The following is a 12,298-nucleotide window of genomic DNA, read 5'->3' as shown; positions in this document are numbered from 1 at the left end:
TCTCCCTCTGCCCTCTCTCCCTCCATTCGCGAGATCCACGCGCCCTCACCCGACCCACTGCGCTGCCGCCCCGACCCACTGCGCTGCCGCCCAGACCCACGCGCCGCCGCCCAGACCCTCCCCGAGCGCGGCCGCCGCGCGTCACCGCGGCCACCGACCACCCCGTGCTCCGTCGTCGTGCCGGCATCGCCTAGGAGCTACGCCAGGAGCAACACCATCATCACCTTCATTGCCTACGTCCACGGATTGGAGCCGAGTCATCAAGGATCGAGCGCATCGACCTCTTCTTCCCCATCCACTTCTTCTCGGCGTCTATCCGCGCTGCCCCGACCACCCTTGGCCTCGCCGTCTCCTTCCCCAGCTCCGCGGTGAGCGTCTCCATCGATTCCCCTGCTTTTCCCCCTGTTTAGTCGCCGTTTGTGCCGCACACCACTTCCCTGCGGGCTCGTGCTCACCGGACGGCCACCCCTCGCGTGGCCGTGCGCCACCCACTCGTGTAGAGCCTAGAGGATGGCCCCTCGTGTAGAGCATATTGTAAATGCATATTGTAGAATAAGTTGAATAGAAATAGTTGGTATTTGCGTTAGTTGTAGAGATGAAGAAGCTAATTTTTTTGGGTTTCGTACTGCTGTCCATGATTACCATACTGCAGAAGTTTGGTACTAATAGAAACTTTGGAACATGGAAACCCAAATCAGTCAAGTTTCTGTTTGATTAGCCTACTGTATTACCGATTTTTGTTTCATTTAGCATATTGTAAATGCTTTGAAATAACTGAACTAAATTCAGTCTGTATCCTACAGTAATTTAGTTTTTCAGGTTTCGTGCATAGGTTGTCTATCTTCTAAGTTCATTCTGCAAAACAGTTCTCCAACGGTTGCCTTACCTGTGACATGGATAGGTTCAGTGCATCAACAATGCTACTCTAGTATCTAGTTGTTGTAATAGGCCTTGTGGTTTGGTGACTTGGTTGTCAGCTGTTCCTTATTATATACATATTGTGGTTCCCTTTTGTTGCATAGTGAAATGCTACTGTCGTGTATTATGGATATAAAATCTGAAGGGAATTTTAAGGGAGCATAGAGAAATCATTCACCTTTGGTTTGTTTAGTCTAGTGCAGGGTGTTGCTTTATTCTGTCATCATTTGTAACTATGTCACAAATAAATTGTTCCTTCTTCTGTATTTGATAAGTAATGACTGTTGATAAGCTGAGGCATGGATTAAGCTGTTTCTTGGCTGTAACATACTGTATATCACTCCACAATGAAATACAGTACATATTGATGTGCTTTGTAAAACTATTCATGTACTGAACTACTAATGCCTTGTGATGCTCTGAATTACTTGTGATCACATTGAGAAAGACTTGTAAAGATGATGATCATCTTTTACAGAAAACAATTTTTGTAAACATGTCAGTAACTTTGCCAGTTTGCTGGGTTTTGTCTCCGACCATCGTGTCATGATGATTTTGCAAGTACCCTGAGAGGCCCTTGAGTTTGTTGGAATGTCGATTAATTTTCGTTCTGGCAAACTCGGGTACTCCATATGTCCTATTTTCAGCAAAGGTCATGCTGAAATTTTCCATGAATTTTAGCATGACTTTGCTAAAAATAGGACATATGGGGTACTTGTGACTAATGCATGGGACGGGCTATCTTAGTACTTAATTAAGTAGGATCAACTGCCCCTTTATTCTTGCTGCATTAAACCATAGGTGGCAAGAGAGCCAAGTGATTAGGCCCAACTTAGAATTCTCCTTCCCATATTAGCTTTTAGGATGCCTCGGTGTCGACAAACCATACATTATAAAACCTTGTCTTTTAGGGTGCCTCGGTGTCGATAAAAACCTAAATGATGAAAGCTTAGGCTTTTAGGGTGCCTCGGCGTCGACAAACCCTAAATGATAAAAGCTTAGCTTTTAGGATGCCTCGGTGTCGACAAATCCTAAATGATGAGACCATGATCTTGTTCCTTGACAATAACCAAATTTTTGACTAAACTTTTTTCCTATTTAGACCGAAACATGGCCCACAACGATGAGGCCGGCGGCTCAAGCAAGCAATTCTGGGAGCTGTCCCAGGAGATGGAGGAAGAACCTCACCGCTATGAGGACGCCGCGGCAGACACCGATCCTGACTACACAACCCCTAGTGGCGTCGGGGATGACACCACTGATGGTGCCACCGAGGATGCCATCACTGATGATAGCAGCGCCCACACAGATGGCAGCCAACCAAAGAGGCAACGGAAGGACCGGCGCCCGAACGTGCTCGGCACCGTCAAGGAGGAATTCACTGAAGTGAACTCTGACGGGCATCCAACGGCACCCAAAGAATTAGTCAAGGGGTACTCGGTTCAGCTCGGGTGCATTCTCCGGAGCACCGTCTCGATCAACACCGAGAACCTAAGGCATAAGGACCGAGGGAATTTGTGCAGCCTCCTTGAGGGAGTCCTGGATTAGGGGGTGTCTGGATAGCCGGACTATACCTTCGGCCAGACTCCTGGACTATGAAGATACAAGATTGAAGACTTCGTCCCGTATCCGGAAGGGACTTCCCTTGGCGTGGAAGGCAAGCTTGGTGATACGGATATGTAGATCTCCTACCATTGTAATAGACTCTGTGTAACCCTAGCCCTCTCCAGTGTCTATATAAACCGGAGGGTTTTAGTCCGTAGCACGAACAACAATCATACCATAGGCTAGCTTCTAGGGTTTAGCCTCCTTGATCTAGTGGTAGATCTACTCTTGTACTACCCATATCATCAATATTAATCAAGCAGGACGTAGGGTTTTACCTCCATCAAGAGGGCCCGAACCTGGGAAAAACATCGTGTCCCCTGCCTCCTGTTACCATCCGCCTTAGACGCACAGTTCGGGACCCCCTACCCGAGATCCACCGGTTTTGACATCGACATTGGTGCTTTCGTTGAGAGTTCCTCTGTGTCGTCACTTTTAGGCCCGATGGCTTCTCCGATCATCAACAGCGATGCGATCCAGGGTGAGACTTTTCTCCTAGGACAGATCTTCGTATTCGGCGGCTTCGCAATACGGGCCAATTCGCTTGGTCATCTGGAGCAGATCGAAAGCTACGCCCCTGGCCATCAGGTCAGATTTGGAAGTTTGAACTACACGACCGACATCCGCGGAGACTTGATCTTCGACGGATTCGAGCCACAGCCGAGCGCGCCTCACTATCACAATGGGCATGATCTAGCTCTGCCGCCGAACAGTGCCCTGGAGGCCGCACCTGTGTCCGCTACGACCCCTAGCTCGGAGCCGATCACACCAATCGAGGATGGGTGGTTACACACCGCCTCGGCGGCTGCAATCTCTACGGCGATCGAGCCGAACACCAGCCTTGTCCCCTACGAAGCCCGTGACTCCAAGGTGCCGGACTCCTCTCCGGACTCCGAGCCCTCCGCGCCCCTGCCGATCGAATTCGATTGGGCGCCGATCATGGAGTTCACCGCCGCAGACATCTTTCAGCAGTCGCCCTTCGGCGACATCCTGAATTCACTCAGGTCTCTCTCTTTGTCAGGAGAGTCCTGGCCGGACTATGACCGGCAGGATTGGGATGTGGACGACGAAGAAATTCGATGTCCACCCACCACCCACTTCGTAGCCACTGTCGATAATTTAAATGATGTGCTCAACTTCGACTCCGAAAACATCGACGGTATGGACGACGATGTAGGAGATGAACATGAACCAACGCCTATAAGGCACTGGACAGCCACCTCGTCTCATGATGTATACATGGTGGACACACCCAAAGGAAGCGACGACGAGGAACACAGGGATGCAACGAGGGATTGTTCACTCGAAAAGCAATCAAAGTGGCGATGTAAGTGCCGCTCCAAGCCCTGCCTCAACAGAGACAGCAGCCATACAGACCCAGCCATAGAGTAGGACGAGCCAGCGGACGACGAACATGCCTTTGAGCAGCCGTTTGAACAGAGCAACTTGGATAAACAAACCGAACACCCCGTCCCCGGCGAAAACAACAGTCCAGACGACCTTACACCGGATAAGCTCATGGAGCAGGAGAACCTCCATAAAAGGCTCGTCGCCACTGCGCGTAGCCTGAAAAAGCAGAAGCGAAAGCTCAAAACTACGGAAGATGCACTCCGAATCAGATGGAGCAAAGTACGCAGCACCGCAGACAAATATGGCGGCAGTCGCCGCACAAAAAGCTATCCGAAGCGAAAGCTACTGCCTGAATTTAACAAGGAGGCCTTAGAGCCCCCGCAGTCAAAAAATAGGAAAGCCACCCGGTCGGATAGACGACCGCATGGCCAGCATGGAGCGGCAAGGGGCGCCGCACACAAGCCGGCACGTGATCCACCAAAGGATCCGCATCAAAAAGATGGCCCAGCCAGATCTATCTACGAGCCAAGAAAGCAAGCTCTAGTAAGCAATGCAACACAACAAATATCCGAACATCACGGCACACCCAAATACAGGGGTGCCGCACACCCCCTATGTTTCACCAATGAGGTGCTGGACCATGAATTCCCAGCGGGATTCAAGCCCATAAACATAGAGGCGTATGACGGAACAATAGACCCTGGGGTCTGGATCGAGGATTATATCCTCCACATACACATGGCCAGAGGAGATGACCTCCACGCCATAAAATACTTACCCCTCAAGCTTAAAGGGCCAGCCCGGCATTGGCTCAAAAGCCTTCCCGAAAACACCATTGGAAGTTGGGAAGAGCTTGAGGATGCTTTCCGGGCAAATTTTCAAGGGACCTATGTCCGCCCTTCGGATGCAGACGATCTCAGTCACATAACTCAACAGCCCGGAGAGTCAGCCCGGAAATTCTGGAACATATTTCTTACTAAAAAGAATCAGATAGTCGACTGTCCGGACGCCGAAGCCCTAGCAGATTTTAAGCATAATGTTCGAGACGAATGGCTCGCCGGACACCTCGGCCAAGAAAAGCCAAGAACAATGGCCGCATTAACAAGCCTCATGACCCGCTTTTGCGCAGGAGAGGATAGCTGGTTAGCAAGATGTAGCACCAGCGACCCAAATACATCCGATGTTAGGGATGGAAACGGAAAACCCTGACGCAGCAAGGACCAGCACTGAAATAAGAGAAACAGCCCAAAGAGCACGGCGGTCAACACCGGATTCAAAAGCTCGCGGCAGAATCAGAGAAAGCCGCCCCTCAAGGATAACAGGGACGAGCTATCCAACTTAAACAAAATCTTGGACAAGATATGTCAAATACACAGTACTCCCGGGAAGCCTGCGAACCACACCCATAGAGATTGTTGGGTTTTCAAGCAATCCGGCAAACTCAACGCCGAACACAAGGGGCTCAACACACCAAGTGAGGACGATGACAAACCCCACAAGGAGAGCACCAGGAAACAAAAGGATTTCCCACAAGAAGTCAAAACAGTAAACTTACTTCACGTGACGAACAGAATGGCGCCAACAGAGATACGCGCCATACGGCCTATCCCAAAGGAGTCTCGCCAATGGTTGTTAAAACCGATCACCTTCGACCACCAGGATTACTCTAGAAGTATTCGGAACGCAGGCTGGACTGCCTTGGTATTAGATCCAATAATTGGTGGACTCCACTTTACAAATGTCCTGATGGACGGCGGCAGTGGTCTAAACCTGTTATACTAGGACACAATCCGCAACATGGGGATAGACCCAACAAAAATTCACCATAGCAAAACCTCCTTTCAAGGGGTAACGCCAGGCCCGGATGCCCGTTGCATGGGTTCTCTCCGGCTAGAAGTTATGTTCGGCTCCCCCGATAACTTCCGACGCGAACAGCTAACTTTCCACATCGCCCCATTCTCAAGTAGCTATCAAGCACTGCTGGGACGCGAAGCTTTCGCCCGCTTTAACGCAATACCGCATTATGCATCTCTTACGCTTAAGATGCCCGGTCCACGAGGCATCATCTCATTAAAGGGACAACCCTGAGTGTTCCTCCCGTGTGGAAGACAGTGCGGCTGCCTTGACAGCCCCACAATAAAGTGGCTTCACCAGCCAAAGCACCTAAACAGGTCGTCAAGACCACAGACACGGCTAGACGAGTCTGACATAAACATACAATTGATAAAGGCTTAATAGCCGTATACCCCTGTACTAGGGGCTCCGCGCATATAAAATAAGAGACAATAAAGCTCAATTTTACCCATTTCGATTTATACTTCGTTTATTTAGTATAACTCATGTTCGGCACGATCTTTCCTAAACTAAGTTCCTCTCTTTTACAGATAAACACCATGCTACGCCCGTCTAGGTTACAGAACAACGGAGACACAGGCACAGACGTGCAGCAGGGACCCGTTCCAAGGATTCTTTTCAGATTAAGACCCTGCGTAAAGCTTTTTTACTGTCTCTTGTTGATACACATCCCCTGGTTTCTTGGTATAACCAAGGAGGAGGCTGGCGTTTTGGCATGTGGCCACGTTAGAGTTTTGCGCGTACTTGGACACTAGGGGCTTATTACTAAGGGTGTTATCCCGCCCGCCCTCATAAAGAGCGAATACCTTAGGGAGTGTTCAGCATCGCGAGTTTGGCCTTATATGCATCAGCTTCGAATCACGTCTTTGGTCAAATGTTGGGTTTGCCCGGCTCCTGTGTTTTGCTACCTTACGTTCCGGTCTATCGGCTAAGGTGGCACCAGGAGAACTACTGCGATTGTGCCCCGGTTCGGCCAGGCGAGCACCTTAGTAGAGAAAGCCGAAAACTGACTGTCATGATATAGCATGAGACTGGTCAACCACTCGACGACTTACCGGAATCTTTAGGATTCCTTCGCATTAACGAAAGGCCGCTTCCCGGCCAGGCCCATACGCGCCTCGAGTTTGGGCGAGCGCAGGCGCCACCAGGGGCTATATAAGTAGCCTCACTTTCAAACTCCTATGGCTAAGTGAAAGTGATAAAGCATCATAGTCCGATTGCCTAGTTCACTGCGCTATCACCTCCTTTGTAGGACCAAGACGTTGGATCAAGTGTGAAAATGCGCCTTCTGTGAATACCCTCGCATTATGTGTGTGGGGGCTGAAGCCGACGACTGCCATCTTTCAGATTATATATACATATATGTTAAACGGCCGCACAGGAGGTATTATAATACTTGCAGGCACAAGTATAAAAAGCTTCTACAATTTATCAAAATATTGTTTTACAATAATAATATGCTATTCGAATATAGTATCCTTCGAGCACTGCGTCTATATTAAACGAGCGCCTTGCAGAACTTCCTGAAAATAGTGCTCGGCAGGTACTCGGCTTCCATCCGAGTCTGGGGATGCAACAGTGGTGGCCTCCATTTCCGCCCAGTATGTCTTGACACGGGCAAGAGCCATCCGCACACCCTCTATGCACGCTGACCTCTTCATTGCATTAATATGCAGCGCCGCACCAAGGAACTGCTGCACCAAGTTGAAATAACTTTTCGGCTCTGGCCTCTCTGGCCACAGATGACTCATGACATACTTCATGGTGAGACCGGACAACCTATTTAGCTCAGCCCATTCGGCCAAACGATCTGCTAATGACAGTGGACGCTCCGGATTGTGGAACTGTGACCAAAAGAGCTTTTCCATTTTGCGATCTTCTTGATCTCGGAAGTGTTGAGCCGCATCTGCGGCACTCGCTGCCTAATCCAGATAGGTGTCCGCTGTACTCCACATCCGGTCTAATGGAGCATGTTTAGGATCAAAGAACTTCCTCCGCAGCATGAAGGGATTTCCAGCCGCGATCTCTCCGGCCTGACGCAACTCCTCCTTCATAGCTCTCATCGCAGAGCGAGCATCCTTGGCATCGGCAACGGCCGTCTCCAGGCCCGTCTATTCCGCCTGATCTTCTTTTTCAAGAAGCTTACAATGGTCAGTAGCGCTCTTCAGCTTCACAGCCATCTTGGCCATTTCCTTCTTGCTTCGGCAGTGAGCAGCCTGTTCGGCTTTCAGCTCTTCAATTGCCTTTCCGGCAGCCGCATCACTTTTCCTGGCTTGCTCCTTGGCTTGGGCAAGTTCCGCCCAAAGATTGTCCGTGGCAGCAGCACCATCTGCATCAAGCGCACACATTGTAAGATACTGGCATAAAGCTCCTCTTACCAGGTGCCGCCGGAGTAATTATATACCTTGTGCCTCGTCAAGCCGCTTGTTGACAAGCGCGATGTCGGCACATGCCACATCAAGTTGCCGCTTTAGCTCGGCAAATTCATCAGTCCGGCTGGCCACCCGACACTTCGCCACCTACGTATGAAGGCGGCATATTAGACCTGGGATTATGATCCTCTGCGCGCCGTCACTTTTGACAACACACAGAGTCTCAGGGGCTGCTCTCTACAGAGGGCGCATCTTATTTATGCGCAGCTGTCCAAAAAGGGTACATTATTTCGCGTACCTCAAAACCTGTCAGTAAACTCCTGACGGCCTCGTGCAATCCGCTCTCCGCGGATCAAATCCTCTCAATCACCATACCCATCAATGCACGGTGCTCCTTTGAGATAGATGCTCGCCCTAGCAGATCCATCAGCTCCTCCGACCGCGCACCAGACAGTGCCGGACTCGTCCGATGGCCCTTTTCGAAGGTCGGACGCGGAGGGCTTTGGGGGGCCATATGACTACCTTCCGGCCCTGCCGGATTCGGAGAAACCCTCCGCAACGATACCTCAGGGTCGCCCGCCTCGCAAGGCGGTACGGCAGGGGGAGGCGTTCCACTCTCCATCATCTCCAGGAGAAGATCCCCCGAAGATGAGCTCTGCTGAGAAGGGCTAAGGTCCGAGCTATAAGGTAATTTTTCGATTACTCTTCTCAGATATAATGCAAGGATTTCTCTCATTTCTTAAAATGAAAAAACTCCTCTCTACTTACGGCTCGGTGGAGGGCTGATCCCCTTGAGGGCATAATTCGGCAGAAGTATCCCACGGTGCAGGACCCTCTGACGAAGATTTCTTCCCCCGCTTTGAGGCCATGGTCTTTGGGTCGTCAGAGGCGGTCCTCTTCTTCCCCTGAGGAGAGGAATTTTTGATTCCTCCCATCCGGACGACCTTCTTTGAGGAGGCTGTAGCTTCCTTGTCCCCTCCCTCACTTTCCTCCGAAGGCACAACCTCCAACATCCTGACTAGCATGGGATCCGGCATGGTCTTGGGGAGGGGGGCCGGACACCTGATTAGCTTTGCTTTCGCTATCCACTCTTGTTTAAAGAACAACTCTTTTAGGGGCAATTTTATGATAAATATACGGATAGCGAGTCCGGGCACAAGGCTACTTACTTGAGTATCCAGACGATTGCAGCTCAGACCTGCGTCCTCCGTAGAATCCGGACACACTACTTGTGGCCCGAAGAACAATTTGTACATCTCCACGGGCGTCATGCCAAGAAAATGTTGGAGAACTCGTGGTTCCTCCGGGTTGAACTCCCACAAGCGGAGGGGGCGACATTTGTAGGGCAAAACTTGGCGAATTAACACAACCTGCGTCACCACGACCAGACTGATGTCTCTTTCTAGGAGATCTCGGATGCGGCCCTGCAACAGGGGCATGTCCTTTGCCGACCCCCAGTCCAGCCCCTTATTGACCCATGACGCCAGTCGTGGCGGGGGACCCGAGCGGAAAGCAGGCAGCGCCACCCACTTGGTGCTCCTGGGAGCTGTGATATAAAACCACTCTCGTTGCCATAAGCTGGACTCCCCTTGAAAAGAGCCCTCGGGCCATGGAGCACTAGCATTCTTGCTTATAAAAGCACCTCCGCACTCCGCGTGCCGTCCCTCGATCATCTTCGGCTCTACTTTGAAGGTCTTGATCCATAGTCCGAAGTGAGGAGTAATACGGAGGAAGGCTTCACACACGACGATGAATGAGGAAATATGGAGGATGGACTCCGGAGCTAAGTCATGAAATTCCAGCCCATAATAAAACATGAGCCCCTCACGAAGGGATCCGTCGGGAAGCCTAGCCCCTGAAGGAAGTGAGACATGAACACCACACTCTCACCAGGCTTGGGAGTGAGAATGACCTGCCCTTGAGCAGGTAGCCTATGCCAGATTTTGCCGGTCAAGAACCTGGCCTCTCTCAACTTCAGCACGTCCTCCTCCATGACAGAGGAGGGCATCCATCAGCCTCCAAGGTCGGAACCGGACATTGTCGAAGGCCCGAAGCGCCTGAAATCTGGAGCCTTGGGTGTTGGAACTCGAGGCGAAGGGTGAACTCGTTTGAGATTGAAAGAAAGAAGTAAGGCTCTGGTCTCTTTATAAGAGGTTGAATACCAAGGGCCCTCCCCGTGACCGTTTGGGACTCGCCTTTGATCGAGAAAACATACCAACGGGTACGGTTGGGTTACCCATGCCCGTATTGATGAGAATCCCGGAATAAGGGGACACGATCTCTACTTTGACAAGACGTGCCAAGGAAACCGCCTCGCTAAACGCGCTGAGGTGGGACAGTAAAACGATTCGAATAAAGACTTGGCCATGGTGTGATGTCACGCTACGGAATACGTCAGCAGATTAGATTTGTGTAAATATTATTCTCTCTATGGCAATATGTGGAAACTTATTTTGCAGAGCCGGACACTACCTCTGTGTTCAAAATCTTCTATGAATTACTTGGAGGAGGAACCCGCCTTGCAATGCCGAAGACAATCTACGCGTCGGACTCGTCGTCATTGAAGCCTGGTTCAGGGGCTACTGAGGGAGTCCTGGATTAGGGGGTGTCCGGATAGCCGGACTATACCTTCGGCCGGACTCCTGGACTATGAAGATACAAGATTGAAGACTTCGTCCCGTATCCGGAAGGGACTTCCCTTGGTGTGGAAGGCAAGCTTGGCGATACGGATATGTAGATCTCCTACCATTGTAACCGACTCTGTGTAACCCTAGCCCTCTCCGATGTCTATATAAACCGAAGGGTTTTAGTCCGTAGCACGAACAACAATCATACCATAGGCTAGCTTCTAGGGTTTAGCCTCCTTGATCTCGTGGTAGATCTACTCTTGTAATCCCCCATATCATCAATATTAATCAAGCAGGATGTAGGGTTTTACCTCCATCAAGAGGGCCCGAACCTGGGTAAAACATCGTGTCCCCTGCCCCCTGTTACCATCCGCCTTAGACGCATAGTTCGGGACCGCCTACCCGAGATCCGCCGATTTTAACACCGACACTCCTCTTCATGAAGTTGCACGAATGATACAAGTTCCCCGCCGACTTTGCAAACACACGCCTCTCAGGGAATAAAGTGAACAGTGCCGCCCTCACGAGGATGAGCACGACCCTGTCTACTTGGAGAAGCGCGGTGAAGAGAATGATTGACAAAGGTGATAGTTATGGGAAGATCAAGGCGAAAAATCCTTCGACCAGCGAAGATGACTACAAGGAGTTCAAGATCAAGTGCGAGAGCAGCGCAACCGTGGAATCAAGTCAGTGGGGGAAAGAAATGCGGGAGTTGAACTTAGGGTCCACCAACTCGGTCCTGGCGGTTACAGAGTGGCGGAGCCTATATGGGACAAGGAGGACGCGGAGCGTGCCGAGCAAGGCCTACCGCCCTGCTTCGAGAAATACCATGACAAGCAGACCAGGAACTATGTCAGGGCCCGGTACAAGGAGGACCCAAAAACAAAGGAGCTTACCACGGATCTGAAGACCAGGGCGCTTGAGCGTGTTCTGGTAAGGAATACACCTCCGCGTAATTAGCTCCATATGGTTGCATTCTAATTAGTGAAGCCAAATTTCTAAATGGTTCACATTCCTTCCGCAGGAGACTGAAAGCAGTAGCGCGGGGTCGTCTCAGAGCTCCCCTTGGGACAACACTCTAAATAGGGAGTTGAATGTAATGAAAAACAATGATAAGCTCAGTAAGCCGTCGTCAGCTGGTCGTGTGGCCGGCAAAGGCTTGTCCACAAAATGGTCGTCATACTATAACGCTGGTGGGCGAAAGGAGAGAAAGACCAGCTCGGAAAGCCAGTCACGCGAGGTTCAAGAACTCAAGGCACAAGTGCGCGGATTCCGGAGATTGTCCAAGGGCAAGTGCAACAACAACTGGGAACGACGCTCACCGCCATTGTGCCTACCTTGATTGAGGGGCTGCAGGCGTGGATTGCGGGCGGCCAACAGGGGCCGCCCCCGGTTCCCAGCTTCACGGCTAGCAACTCGCACAATGCGCAGGTGGTGCAATTGGTGTCTCCGGTGGAGGCGGTATTGGTGTCTCCGACGTCGGCACGGGCATTGGTGCTTAGTGCACCCGGGTGTATGCCGGCCGGCACCTTGGCAGCAAGTGGCCCCTCCGTCAGTTGCCCGCCCGCCGTT

Source organism: Triticum dicoccoides, chromosome 1A, assembly GCF_002162155.2.
Source record: "Triticum dicoccoides isolate Atlit2015 ecotype Zavitan chromosome 1A, WEW_v2.0, whole genome shotgun sequence".
Classification (NCBI taxonomy): domain Eukaryota; kingdom Viridiplantae; phylum Streptophyta; class Magnoliopsida; order Poales; family Poaceae; genus Triticum; species Triticum dicoccoides.
Note: the sequence above shows the minus strand (reverse complement) of the source record.